Source organism: Lontra canadensis, unplaced genomic scaffold (assembly GCF_010015895.1).
Source record: "Lontra canadensis isolate GAN:19392208 unplaced genomic scaffold, GSC_riverotter_1.0 scaffold16, whole genome shotgun sequence".
Classification (NCBI taxonomy): domain Eukaryota; kingdom Metazoa; phylum Chordata; class Mammalia; order Carnivora; family Mustelidae; genus Lontra; species Lontra canadensis.
Window position 1 is genome coordinate 25,226,786 of NW_022631010.1, and position 15,365 is coordinate 25,242,150.

Here is a 15,365-nt window from a genome sequence, read left to right on the forward strand (position 1 = left end):
TGTATGCTGCTACTTGTGCACTCAGGGAGACCAGAATGCCCTGAAAGGCCTGTGGACACCCAGAGCCCTGGACCTTTCCCTCAGCCAGGACTCTGACCCAGTCAGTCTGGCAGGCCTGGCAAGTTTGCCTCTTCACCTGTTTCTGGATACTTTACCTCTCAGGGGAGGCTTATTGTCCTGGTCTCTGGTCCACATGTTGGGGAGCACAGTCTCTGGGCTTGGGAGGGGGGGAGTTACAGCTGAATCATCAGGAGAGGTCACTCAAAGGAAGGGCACGGGGTGGGTCTGAGGATGGTTTGTGGGGCCACACTGGATCAGGGAAGGGGTTGGAACTCCATGCCTGGTGCAGGATTTGCAGACCCCGGGCATCAGTGACCAGATAGATGATCCTACAGACAGAAAGAAGGCTGCTTTGAAGCTGACAGGATGTCCTCATTGCACAGAGGCCCTCAGAGCTGGCATCCTTCCCAGGAGCTTGACCTCTCCACCCCAAGTTTTGCCGTTCTTAAGTTGCCTCAATAGGAGACCCTGCCAGGTGCCCTCAGCTAATGCTATCCCCTAAGAACTTCATCTCCTTATTACAGGGAATGTGAGCATCCTTATGTCTTATCCTCCATGGTTGTTTGTGACTTTTCTCTTCAGGCAAAGTTCCATGGTCCCTGTTTTATTGTCCAACAGACTCCATCCTACCAGGTTGTGATGTGTTATTTGTAATGATGGTAGGATAGTTTCATCGGTGTATACTCATCTCCAAACTCTCAGTTGTAGATATTAAATTTTATAGCTTTTCTGTGTCAGTCACTCTTCAATAACCCACATTAACCAAAACAAAAATTAAAAATAAAAAAAAAGGAAAGGAAAGGAACGAAAGAGGTCTTATCATTCTCAGATACATTCTCAGATCGCTTTAAGTTTATACATACTGAAGCTTAAGTGATGTGGTTTTTATCCCAAGAATGACTGTGCATGTTTAGAGGTGGGATAAGAGTGTTTGCAATCACAGCAATGTTGCTGTGGATTTTCAGTTGTGGGGACAGGCTGTGGAAACCTGTGTGAAGTAGAATCTTGACATACATGGATAGATTCCAAGCGACCCAACAGAGCCAGCAAATGCTCTGAGGCTACTCACTGAGGCCACTCACACTTTGCTATGGAAAGGGCCTGCAGAACACAGATCTGTCCTATATATTCCTGTGTCTTCCCCATCCAAAGGAATGTCTTTGCATGATCTTATAGGAGGCACGATTTAGACCTCTGTGCACCACACTGGTCCTCACAGTGCAGCTAAGAGGAAGTTGGCGGCTGATCCCAGACCTGGGATCACAGATGCATGGACACACTACTCTTACAAGTGTGTTTATACTCTTGACAAGTCCTTAGTGGTCTGGAGTGGTTTCCCTTTCCAGACTGAGAGCTACTAGCATATCAAAAAGGAATGAGAAGCGTAATAAGCCAAGGAATGAGAAGAGTGAATGTGTATCTTACCCTGTCAGAAACTGAAAGACATAGGCACAGATGTTTTGTAGGCCCCGGGTAAGCCCAGTGGTATATGATCCCCATCTGGGTATATGAAAGCCTATAGCAGCCTTTCACAGCCTTCTGTCTGGCCACATCTCCATCTGGGATCTGAGATGCCTTTTCTCCAGGGACTCCTATTGATCCTTCAATGCCCAGACCAAATGTATCTTTTCTCTAATGCTGTCTTGAGGCCCATGGCAGAACTCTATCTCACTAACCTGAGTAATAAGTGTTTGTCTCCTGGGAGATGCAGGACCTTTTGTCAGGCCCACTTTTTTTGTTATTGGCACAGAGTGCCCCATGTAGGTCACAGAGGAAGGTCTCAGTAACTGCTCACTGAAATGGGCCTGATTCTTTGAACCCAAACCCTGTATTTCTGGAAGCATTCCTTTCCTTTCAGAAATCAGGAAATGTCAGCATGGCCAGGACCAAACCATCAGCTCTTCCCTGTGGACACAAAGGTAATGCAGCAAGCAAACAGAAACCACCATTTCTGTCCCAGACACAAGGCATGGCAATCCTCCCAGCTCCCTCCCTCTGACCTCACTGCTCAACACCTTCCAGGCGGTCTGACTCACTGCCCAGCCTAACTCTGCCCTGCCCTCCAACTGCCCTGCACCGTCTTGCCCAGGATTGCCTGTTTGGCTTCCAGACCACTTCCTAAGGGCCCTGCACCTCCAGCTTGATACTGCCTCATGGGGCCCCACCCAGATAACCTGAGATGCTCAGGTTCCTGTGCTGGGAAACAAGTCTATGCTCAGAGATCATGTGAGTAAAAGAGAAAAGCAGGAACAGAGAGAACCCCAGGACTCAGGACATAATAGAGCAATCACAGATCAAAGGAAAGCACTGAGAGGCAGGAGAACTTCAGGCTTATCAGAGCTGCTCCCTACCTTGTCCTCCCTTCCCTAGGGCTTCCATCTTGAGAGCTCTTCTTTCTTGAGTCTTCAGGAGACGTTGAGTCCTGATCATGTAAGGTAGGCATCTCATTTAGACTTCCAGCTAATTTAAATAGATAAGGAGGAGTAACAATTGAATATACAAATGACAAAAGAAAGAATAAAAATATTAATATGACCACAAGATATGTGACTCCTCCACCAGGAATCGCTTGTGGCATGTACAGATGGAAAGTCACTGTAGTAGTTTTCTCCCCCTTCCACCAATCCAGCCTGCTGTGTGGTTATGAGCCAGTGGTCTCACAGACCCATTTAGGAGGAACAGGCCCACTGACCCCTTGTCCCAAGGCAGCTGGGCTCCCACCAAACCAGAGTATCGCTCCACTCACTCCTCCATGACTTACTGTTGCAAACCATTCTTTGCCTTTCTTGTGACCAGAGCTGGATACCCCATCTCCTTCATTGTTGTCTACATGAAAACAGCGGCTTTCCTTGAACTTGGGCTATACAGCTTGACCCTTGAACAAGATGGGGATTAGGGGCATTGATCCTTGTGCAGTGGCATATGTCTGTAATTTCTGACCCCCTCAAAATTTAGCTAAGGTTGACAGGAAGCCTTACTGATAATTTAACAGTTGGTTAGCACATATTTTTTTGTGTTATATCATATTAAATACTATAGTCTTATAATCAAGGCAGATAGAGAAAAGAAAATGTTAGTAAGAAAATCATAAGGAAAAGAAAATACATTGACAGCACCATACCATATTCTTTTTTTTCTTTTCAGTGTTCCAGAATTCATTGTTTATATACCACACCCAGTGCTCCATGCAATACATGCCCTCCTTAATACCCACCACCATACTGTATTCTTAATTGGAGAAATCCTACCCATACATGGACCCATGCAGCTCGAATGCGTGTTGTTCAAGTGTCAGCTGTATATGGGCAAAGTGGATTTGAAAACTGAAACAAGGAGAGAGAAAAACAGCCAATCCTGTTATAAATGTGCTCATGGTTGTTGAGCTCTTGTCTCCTAAGGTATCTTTCTCTGGATTCCAACAGACCCTGAGCTCTCTCACTTTGGCTCAATGCAGACCTGCACCCACCTTTTCCTTTGACAAGCTTGCCATGTGCCCCGAACAGAATTTCTCCTAACATTGCCCACTTTTTTCTTTCCTGTGTACTTTAGTTTTTTTTTTTTACTTCAAAATATTCTCCATAAATTTAAAAAGTATTTTCATACACAAACACTTTTACGAGGTAAAATGTAGGTTTGCCTCAACAGAACTGAAATTCCGAACAACAGTGCCTTCAAGAAGCAAGAGGCTTATTATTTTTTTTCTCAGTACAGACAGTAGCTGATATTTACATGGGCTCACTCTTGCCAGGTGCTGCCTCAGGCTCTCTACAAGCACTGGGAGGGAGAAAGTTAGCCAAAATATTATATGTTATTAATTTGAAGGCTTTTACCATTTTGCAGGGAGAAAGGGAGAAAGTCAGCCAAAATAATATATGTTATTAATTTGAAGGTTTTTACCATTTTGCATAAATAATATCATACTGCATTTCTTTACACTTTTACTCAACTTTACACTTTTACTCAAATCATATTGGTGAGGTTGCCCATGTAGGCACTTATCGATCTAATGCATTAGAACCTTACTGTAATTGACCATTGTTAATGAGATCATTCCTTGCTGAGTGACACTGGGTTGACCTATTCTTTTCCTGTTAAAGTTGGGCCTGCGACAGGCACCTTCATCCTGGTTTCCGTGTGCACTTATGTGAGTTACTCTGGCTGGGGCCTGGAAGGAATATTGCTGGGACACAGGATAGCCCCTCCTTCAGCTTTATTAGGCTCACCATGCTAATGATTTCCATTATTATACAGATTAAACTGAAGACAGCACAGTGTATCAACATTTTTGTTGAGGGTTTTGTGCTCTTTTTATGCTTATTTAAACTCTCCCATATTCTCCTATACTTTCTTTGAGCTGTGTTATTTTCTTTGCTTTTCTCCTTTATGTGTGTGATGCAGCTGGAGTGTGTGTGTTAGGTGTGAGGTAGGGATCTAAGGTTTGACACCCACTCCTTCCCACCGCCTCCACCAGCCCTGGATGCATAGCTGGATTTTCCAGCACTGTTTATGGAACAATTCATTTTTTACTCCCAGAGTCTAATAGCCTGCCTGTCTTATGGCCATTTTCTAAAACACGTTGGTTGCTTTTGAGTCTCTTTTCTACTCTACTGATGGGTGAAGAAGATACAGGCCTAATATAAGAAAGTGATCATTTGACCTTGGCCAGAAAGGGAGTAAATGTCATAGGAAGCCCTTCCTGGATTAGCCATCATAATTTATGCCGTTGCTAATATTCCCAGCACCCAACCCTACAAGCTCCACCATGTTCCTTTAACATTTGGAAACATAAGATTTCTTCTTTTATCCTTTTCTAAACTTTTGTGAATTTGTTCTTCAAAGAGTTTGTCTTCCTGGGAAGTTGGAATTATCTCTTGGATGCAGCACTGTCCCAGAAGAGCAAGAGAAAAAACTGCGGGTGCAGACTCAGAATGTGGGTTGATTGCAAAGAAGCTGTATCATCACTGTATACATTTATAGAGGCTGAAGTTTTTAGATGATTTGTATGGTCAATATGTTGTAGTTTATAGAAACCATGAAGGAGGCAAAACAGAGTCGAGGAGGTCTTTGGAGTTAGACACACCTGAGTTTGGGTCCTATTTTGCACCTCTTGCTGGTTTCAGCACTGGGACACAATTTACTATACATGAGCTTCTGTTTTCACAACCATGAAATTAGAATGATCTGGTATCTTACCCAAGGGGTTGTTATGAAGTGAATGAGACAATGTGCATGAGACAATGACAGACAACCTGGCAGAACTAGATGCTCAACAAATCCTATTTGTGCTGTTTGATTCTTCTCCTTTATGGAAAAGTATCCCCCAGGAGCCAAGCTTGTTTTTAACCATCCTCATCACCAGCAGAAGATTATTGAGTTAAGGTGTGTACTACATATTCTGAGCTATGGGACTGGGGAGCTTATGGAGGAGGCAGCGAAGCAGAGGTTACTTTGGCACCCCTGGGATGGTGGGGACACAGGATGAGGCACTGTCATTTGGCTTTAGGTTTAGACTTCTGGTCTGATTCATATTGAGATCAGAGCTTAAGAAAACTTAATCTAGAGATTCAAATAGGATGGTTTTCCTTTTGAGAAGTTCTGACAACTAAACTCACCCTCTTGAGCTTTGAATTCAAAGTATTGAGAAGCTTGGGTTCAAGTCCTTGTGTTCTGACCTTGCAGCTGGGAAACCCTTACCCCATACCTAGGCTTCCTAAGGCCCCTCTTCTATGGCATGGTCATTTGTGAATTTTACATGAAAGGCATGTGCAGCGATGATGTGTGGCCTCTCACACATCAGTTAACTACTGCCTCATAGAATACCCCTGTTCTCTGCCCTGATGCTGAAATCCAAGCAGCTATGGGTTCTCCTTGTTCTCTGCTGGGAGCAAGTTTTCTGTATTATAAAATAAGGCCTAAGCAACAGATGAAATCATTGGCTGAGGCCCTTGAAACCTTCCGTCCAACTGCTCTGTTTTATTTTATGCTGGCATTTTGTCACGGAAGCCCTGTCTGCACAGCCTGTCAGGGTTGTCCTGCCTTAGACATTTTACTCACATTGTTCACGGTGTCCTCAATTCTTTTCATTTGACAGTTTTTGGGCAATGTTTACTGCTGCTTCTTTCAAAACAGTCTCTTTAAACCTGGCCAATTTGACAAACGTGTCTTTTTGCCTTCCTTAATGGCTATCCAGGCATGGACAACGGCTGTTTTCTCCTTGAAATGGTTCCATTCAGAGTTCTTTTTGGGTATCCTGCAACAGTTTCCGTTGACTCGGCCAAATTTCCACTTCCTCAAATAGTGTTGTTTGGAGATTAACCACAAATGTCCAACATTGGCACTTATTTTGGAAACATAAAACAGTCAACTTGCTGCAATGATAACACTCCTTTTGGGGGGAACAAAACACTAATTCAGTCCAGTTTCCACCTTTTTGCTTTTCCAGACACATCAGCTGCTCTTGACTAAGTGAATGTCTTTCTTAAGCCTCATTGCTATCCATGTGAATTCAGGCTAAAGAATTAGGTTTGGGATATATATCTCCAATGTCCACACACAGTGATTAAAGTTAAAGGATAACATATAGTAGTACTGAAATAGAAATATCAAATACTGGAGATGGATTTGTGCCTGTGTGGATCAATTGCCACCTTTCATATCAGAGATCAGACAAATCTTGTCCAATGCTGACAAATGTCTACAGCCTAGACAAGTCATAAGGGAAGACACTAGAAGAACTGGAGCATAGCAGCCTGCTCTGAGGGCCAGGACAGTAGCATGGAGCAGATGAGACTGTTGCTTTTCATCTTAAGCTCATCTGTACTTCCTATTATGTGCAGATATTACTTTGAACAAAAATAAGATAATGGTCCTCAGCTTTTTTTTTTTTTTTAAATCCTCCTGACTGTAAAGGGAAACTGTCAGACTTAATAGAGCATTGAAGTCTGGAGGCCAGGGTCAAGAGGGTGAGAGAGTACCTTAAGGGATGCTCTGACCTCCTTAGGGGTTCTCCCTTTTCTTTAGGGGGTGCTCTATCCTCCTTAGGGTGTGATCCATTCTCCTTAGCAGTACCCAGGTGAGCAGCAGGACAGGACAGGAAAGTTCCTGGAAAACCTAGTGAATCATTCAGCCAGTAATTTGTGGCACTTGTCTTTAGATTTTCCAATTAAATGATCTAAGATAACCATGGGGAGTTCTTCATTCACAACCGCATGTTTCAAAAGCCTAAAGCCTGGGTCTTCACAGTCAGATTCTGAGGGTGTAGAGTCTGCCTTCAGGATCCCCAGTCTACACACATCTCTGTACTCCTGTCTCTGTTTCTGGACATTCTTCTTCAGAGGTTGCATATTACCCTGTCTCATGAGATTGCAAGAGTGCTTTGGAAAAATTGAACTCACAGCAACATTTACTCAGTCTAGCACTAAAAAAAACCCCAGCCAACTGAAAAAACAAAAGAACCTCGGGAAACCAAAGAAATGCTTAGTGAAAGCTCAGAGTACTGATTTCAGCCTCAGCACAGGTATTCTCTGGGCACAGAATCTTGCCTGTTCTTCTCTGTAATTAGATGGGTATTAAAGTCCTGAAGATGTGACCAATTTCAAAGTCTACTTGGGTTTTAGGGGGCATTGTCAGGGACTATTTGGTCCAATCCTCCTTATGCCATAGGGAGACCACTGAGCTCCACCAGACCCTGAGACTTCAAATTACAACTTACTTTCAGAGTACTCTGCTTATCTTTCTTCAGCATTGCCAGCAATATGAAATCTGACTCCCCACCAGAAACACCTGGAGAGCTTAAAATGTACATAGATTCTGAGGTCTTTTCTGATAGAGTCAGACCCTCTGGCAGTAGGGTCTTGGAACCTGCATTTTTAACAAACCCTCCTGGTGATTCTGGTGTAGCAGCAAGGGCATCATCTATAGGCCAGTATTTGGAAAACACTGAGAAGAAAGTCTCGAGGGTCCTTTGAGGTCTCCTGTCTCACAATCTTTTGAATCAATGAATGTGTCCCTAACACAGGGCAACATGCCAGTAGGAGTAGTATCTGAAGGATCTTCAGGGTTGCCCACAGCTCACAGAATGTCACTTAATGCAACACACCCATCCATAAGAAATATTCTGCCCATGCCAGAATATTCTGCCCAAGTAAAGTGATTACTTTTGGGACCTGAAAGGAGCTCTTATGAGAAGAGCACCCATTGCTCCTGCCTCTCACTGTGACACCTTTGTGTCCCAGCCCAGAAAGTCCCTGCTAGAAGTGCACAGGGCCTGTAGTAGAAGGTGAAGATCCTCCTCAGAAATTCACACTCCAGGGGTGCCTGAGTGGTTCAGTGAGTTAAGCCTCTGCCTTAAGCTCAGGGTCTCAGGGTCCTGGGATAGAGCCATGCATCAGGCTCTCTGCTCAGTAGGGAAACTTTTTCCCCCTCTCTCTCTGCCTACCTTTCTGCCTACTTGTGATCTTTCTCTCTCTCAGTCAGATAAATAAAGAAAATCTAAAAAAAAAAAAAAAAAGAAGAAGAAGAAGAAGGAGGAGGAGGAGGAGGAGGAGGAGGAGGAGGAGGAGAAGAAGAAGAAAGAAAGAAATCCACATTCCAAATCCTGTTCTACCCACCCCAGTCTTGGTGATGTGTAAGACCTTGTCTTTTTGGGAATTTGTTTCTGGCATGAGGTGAGACTTCAGTGTCTGCAAATATGAAGATGTGACTGATGAAAGAAACAATCTAGGGAAAAAATAAACTTGCCTCAATTTGGAGGGTTTTTCCACTTTTTTTATTGTGGTAAAATGTATATAACAAAGTTTACTAACTTAACCATTTTTAAATGCATAGTTCAGTGCCATTAAGTACATTCACATTGTTGTGAAAACATCACCATCATCATATTCAAGACCTATTCATCTTCCCCATCTGTACACAGCTCCTTATTCTCCCCTCCCTGAGCCCTTGGCAACCACCACTCTGCTTTCTATCCCTATGAATTTGACTACTGCAGGCCCCTCATATGAGTGGAATCATAGAATATTTGTCTTATTGTGATTTAGCATACTATCCTCAAGGTTCATCCCTGTAGCAGATGTCAGGTTTCACTTCCTTTATAAGGTTGGAAATATTCTATTGTATGTACACACCACATTTTGTTTATCTATTCATCTGCCCATGCACACTTGGGTTTCTTCTACCCTTTGGTTATTTTGAGTAATGTTGCTATGAACATGGGAGTACAAATATTTCTTTGAGTCTCTACTTCAAATTTTTGGGGGTATATACCCAGAAGAGGAATTGCTATATTATTTGACGACTCTATTTTTAACTTATTGAGGAGCCACCACACACATAATACTGTTTTCTGTAGTGGCTATACCATTTTACACACCCACATCAGTGCACAAAATTTCCAATTTCTCCACATCCTCACCAGCACTGATTATTTTCCATTTTTTGCTGTTGCTTTGCAATTTTTTAAATTAATACTCATCTTACTGGGTGTGAAATGGTATGTCTTGCAGTTTTCATTTGCATTTCCCTAACAATTAGTGATGCTGATTATTTTTTAATGTGATTATTGGCCATTTGCATATTTTTTCTTTTTTTTAAAATTCTGTTCTTAAAAAAAAATTCTGTTCTTGTTTTTAATTTAATTTTATTTTTTTCAGTGTTCCAAGATTCCTTGTTTATGCACCACACCCAGTGCTCCATGCAATATGTGCCCTCCTTAATACCACCACCAGGCTCACCCATCCCTTCACCCTCCTCCCTTCCAAAACCCTCAGTTTGTTTTTCAGAGTCCACAGTCTCTAATGGTTTGTCTTCTCCTCCAATTTCCCCATATTGACTTTTCCTTTCTTTCTCCTGATGTCTTCCATGTTATTCCTTATGCTTCACAAGTAAGTGAAATCATGTGATAATTGACTTTTTCTGCTTGACTTATTTCACTCAGCATAATCTCCTCCAGGCCCATCCATGCTGATACAAAAATTGGGTATCATGTCAAATAAAGTGCAGAAGACATGCACAGACACTTCTCCAAAGAGGACATACAAATGATTGACAGACACGTGAAAAAATGTTCATGATCATTAGCCATCAGGGAGATTCAAATCAAAACCACATTGACATACCACCTTACACCAGTTAGAATGACCAAAATTAACAAGACAGTAAACAACATGAGCTGGAGAGGATGTGGAGAAAGGGAAAACCTCTTACACTGTTGGTGGGAATGCAAGTTGATGCAGCCACTTTGGAAAACAGTGTAGAGATTCCTTAAGAATTTTTTTTTTAATTTTTATTTTTTTTTAATTTTTTTATTTTTTCAGCTTAACAGCATTCATTATTTTTGCACACACCCAGTGCTCCATGCAATCCGTGCCCTCTACAATACCCACCACCTAGATCCCCCACCCTCCCACCCCCCACCCCTTCAAAACCCTCAGATTGTTTTTCAGAGTCCATAGTCCATAGTCTCTCCATAGTCTCTCATGGTTCACCTCCCCTTCCAATTTCCCTCAACTCCCTTCTCCTCTCCATCTCCCCTTGTCCCCCATGCTATTTGTTATGCTCCACAAATAAGTGAAACCATATGATAATTGACTTTCTCTGCTTGACTTACTTTACTCAGCATAATCTCTTCCAGTCCTGTCCATGTTGCTACAAAAGTTGGGTATTCATCCTTTCTGATGGAGGCATAATACTCCATGGTATATGGAGTAATAATACATAATACTCCACATCTTCCTTATCCATTCATCCGTTGAAGGGCATCTTGGTTCTTTCCACAGTTTGGCGACCGTGGCCATTGCTGTTATAAACATTGGGGTACAGATGGCCCTTCTTTTCACTCCATCTGTATCTTTGGGGCAAATACCCAGTAGTGCAATGGCAGGGTCATAGGGAAGCTCTATTTTTAATTTCTTGAGGAATCTCCATACTGTTCTCCAAAGTGGCTGCACCAACTTGCATTCCCACCAACAGTGTAAGATGGTTCCCCTTTCTCCACATCCCCTCCAACACATGTTGTTTCCTGTCTTGCTGATTTTGGCCATTCTAAGTGGTGTAAAGTGGTATCTCAATGTGGTTTTAATTTGAATCTCCCTGATGGCTAGTGATGATGAACATTTTTTCATGTGTCTGATAGCCATTTGTATGTCTTCATTGGAGAAGTGTCTGTTCATATCTTCTGCCCATTTTTTTATATGATTGTCTGTTTTGTGTGTGTTGAGTTTGAGAAGTTCTTTATAGATCCTGGATATCAACCTTTTGTCTGTACTATCATTTGCAAATATCTTCTCCCATTCCGTGGGTTGCCTCTTTGTTTTGTTGACCGTTTCCTTTGCTGTGCAGAAGCTTTTGATCTTGATGAAGTCCCAAAAGTTCATCTTCGCTTTTGTTACCTTTGCCTTTGGAGACATATCTTGAAAGAAGTTGCTGTGGCTGATATCGAAGAGGTTACTGCCTATGTTCTCCTCTAGGATTCTGGTGGATTCCTGTCTCACGTTGAGGTCTTTTATCCATTTTGAGTTTATCTTTGTGTATGGTGTAAGAGAATGGTCGAGTTTCATTCTTCTGCATATAGCTGTCCACTTTTCCCAGCACCATTTGAAGAGACTGTCTTTTTTCCACTGTATATTTTTTCCTGTTTTGTCGAAGATTATTTGCCCATAGAGTTGAGGGTCCATATCTGGGCTCTCTACTCTGTTCCACTGGTCTATGTGTCTGTTTTTAGGCCAGTACCATTCTGTATTGGTAATCACAGATTTGTAGTAAAGCTTGAAATCAGGTAACGTGATGCCCCCAGTTTTATTTTTGTTTTTCAACATTTCCCTAGCGATTCGGGGTCTCTTCTGATTCCATACAAATTTTTGGATTATTTGCTCCAGCTCTTTGAAAAATACCGGTGGAATTTTGATCAGAATGGCATTAAAAGTATAGATTGCTCTAGGCAGTATAGACATTTTAACAATGTTTATTCTTCCGATCCAAGAGCATGGAATGGTCTTCCATCTTTTTGTGTCTTCTTCAATTTCTTTCATGAGTGTTCTGTAGTTCCTCAAGTACAGTTCCTTTACCTCTTTGGTTAGGTTTATTCCCAGGTATCTTATGGTTCTTGGGGCTATAGTAAATGGAATTGATTCTCTAATTTCCCTTTCTGTATTTTCATTGTTAGTGTATAAGAAAGCCACTGATTTCTGTACATTGACTTTGTATCCTGCCACGTTACTGAATTGCTGTATGAGTTCTAGTAGTTTGGGGGTGGAGTCTTTTGGGTTTTCCATATAAAGAATCATGTCATCTGCGAAGAGAGAGAATTTGACTTCTTCATTGCCAATTTGGATACCTTTTATTTCTCTTTGTTGTCTGATTGCTGTTTCTAGGACTTCTAATACTATGTTGAACAAGAGTGGTGAGAGTGGGCATCCTTGTCGTGTTCATGATCTCAACGGGAAGGCTGCAAGCTTTTTCCCATTGAGGATGATATTTGCTGTGGGTCTTTCATAGATAGATTTTATGAAGTTCAGGAATGTTCCCTCTATCCCTATATTTTGAAACGTTTTAATCAGGAATGGATGCTGGATTTTGTCAAATGCTTTTTCTGCATCAATCGAGAGAACATGTAGTTCTTCTCTCTTCTCTTATTGATTTGTTCTATCACACTAATTGATTTGCAAATGTTGAACCATCCTTGTAGCCCAGGGATGAATCCCACCTGGTCATGGTGGATAATCTTTTTAATGTGCTGTTGGATCCTGTTTGCTAGGATCTTGTTGAGAATATTAGCATCCATATTCATCAGTGATATTGGTCTGAAATTCTCCTTTTTGGTAGGGTCTTTGCCTGGTTTGGGGATCAAGGTAATGCTGGCTTCATAGACAGAGTCTGGAAATTTTCCTTCTGCTTCAATTTTTTGAAACAGCTTCAGGAGAATAGGTGTTATTTCTTCTTTGAAAGTTTGGTAGAATTCCCCAGGGAATCCATCAGGTCCTGGGCTCTTGTTTTTTGGGAGGTTTTTGATCACTGCTTCAATCTCGTTACTAGATATCGGTCTACTCAGGTAGTCAATTTCTTCCTGGTTCAATTTTGGGAGTTTATAGTTTTCCAGGAATGCATCCATTTCATCTAGGTTGCTTAGCTTATTGGCATATAACTGTTGATAATAACTTCTGATGATTGTTTCTACTTCCTTGGTGTTAGTTGTGATCTCTCCCTTTTCATTCATAATTTTATTAATTTGGGCTTTCTCTCTTTTCTTTTGGATCAGTGTGGCCAATGGTTTATCGATCTTATTGATTCTTTCAAAAAACCAGCTTCTAGTTTCATTGATACATTCTACTCTATCTCTGGTTTCTACCTCATTGATCTCAGTTCTAATCTTGATTATTTCCCTTCTTATGTGTGGAGTTGGTTTGATTTGTTGTTGATTCTCCAGTTCTTTAAGGTGTAGAGATAGCTGGTGTGTTCTGGATTTTTCAATTTTTTTGAGGGAGGCTTGGATGGCTATGTATTTCCCCCTTAGGACCACCTTTGCTGTATCCCATAGGTTTTGGACCGAAGTGTCTTCATTCTCATTGGTTTCCATGAATTGTATAAGTTCTTCTTTGATCTCCTGGTTGATCCAAGCATTCTTAAGCAAGGTGGTCTTTAGCTTCCAGGTGTTTGAGTTCCTTCTGAACTTTTCCTTGTGATTGAGCTCCAGCTTCAAAGCACTGTCATCTGAGAATATGCAGGGAATAATCTCAGTCTTTTGGTATTGGTTTAGTCCTGATTTGTGACCCAGTATGTGGCCTATTCTGGAGAAGGTTCCATGTGCACTGGAGAAGAATTAGTATTCTGTTGTTTTAGGGTGGAATGTTCTGTATATATTTATGAGGTCCATCTGCTCCAAAGTGTCATTCAATGCTCTTGTTTCTTTATTGATTTTCTGCTTCAATGATCTATTTCTGAGAGAGGTGTGTTAAAATCTCCTACTATTAATGCATTCATATCAATATGACTCTTTATCTTGATCAACAGTTTTCTTATGTAATTGGCTGCTCCCATATTGGGGGCATAGATATTTACAATTGTTAGATCATCTTGGTGGATAGTCCCTTTAAGAATTAGGTAGTCTTTGTTCATCTTTAAATAGAGTTGTTTTTTTGTTGTTGAGTTATATATTCTGGAAATTAATCCCTTTCAGGTATATGATTTGCAAATATTTTCTCTTGTTCTGTGGATTGCTTTTTCACTTTTTTGATAGTGTCCTTTGTCGAGCAAAAGTGTTTTTTGATTTTTTTTTTTTAAATTTTGATTTGATTTTTTTCTTTGGTCCCCTTTTCTTTTGATGTCATATCCAAGAGATCATAGCTAAAGCCAATTTCATGAAGATTTTCCCCTGTATTTCCTTCTGAGAGTTGTATAGTTTTAGGTTTTACATTTAGGTCTTATAACAATTTTGAGTTATTTTTTGTGTATGATGTTAAGTGAGACCCAACCTCCTTCTTTTGCATGTGGATATCTAGTTTTCCCAACTCTTTTGGTATCCTTGTCTTGTTTTAGCCATTTGTTGAAAAGATTTTTTTTCCAGTTGAGTGGCTATTAGTATCTTTGTCAAAAATAATTTGACCATATACGGAAAAGTTTATTTCTAGGCTCTTCATTCTATCCCATTGATCTATATATATATTTTTTTATGTCGCGACCACACTCTATGATTACTGCAAGTTTGTAGTCACTTTTGAAATTCTTTTTCAAATTTATTTTGGTTATTTAGATTCCCTTAAAATTAAATGCACTGTAAGATGGATTTTTCTATTTCTGCAAAACATCATTGGAATTTTGCTAGGGACTGTTTTGAATGTTTAGACTGTTTGGTATAGTAAAGCCATCTTAATGATATTGTCATAACTTCCAGGGCACAGAATACCTTTCATTTATCTGTGTTTGCTTTACTCTCTTTCATCAACACACTGTAGCTATCAGTATGTCTTTGATTTCCTTAGTTAAGTTTATTTCAAAGTATTTTATTATTTTTGATGCTTTTAAAAATAAAATGGTTTTCTTTCTTTTTCAGATTTATTTTTCAGATTATTTATTGTTAGTGTATAGAATACAAATGAATTTTTTATGTTGACTTTGTATCCACAACTGCTGAATTCAAATATGTGTGTGATTAGGGTATTGTACATATAACATCATGTCATCTGCAAACAGAGATAACTGTGCTTCTTCCTTTCTAATATGAATGGTTTTTGTCTTTTTTTCTTGATTCATTGCTCTGGCTAGAACTTCTAGTACAATGTTGAATAGAAGTTGAAAAAGCGGACAGCCTTGTG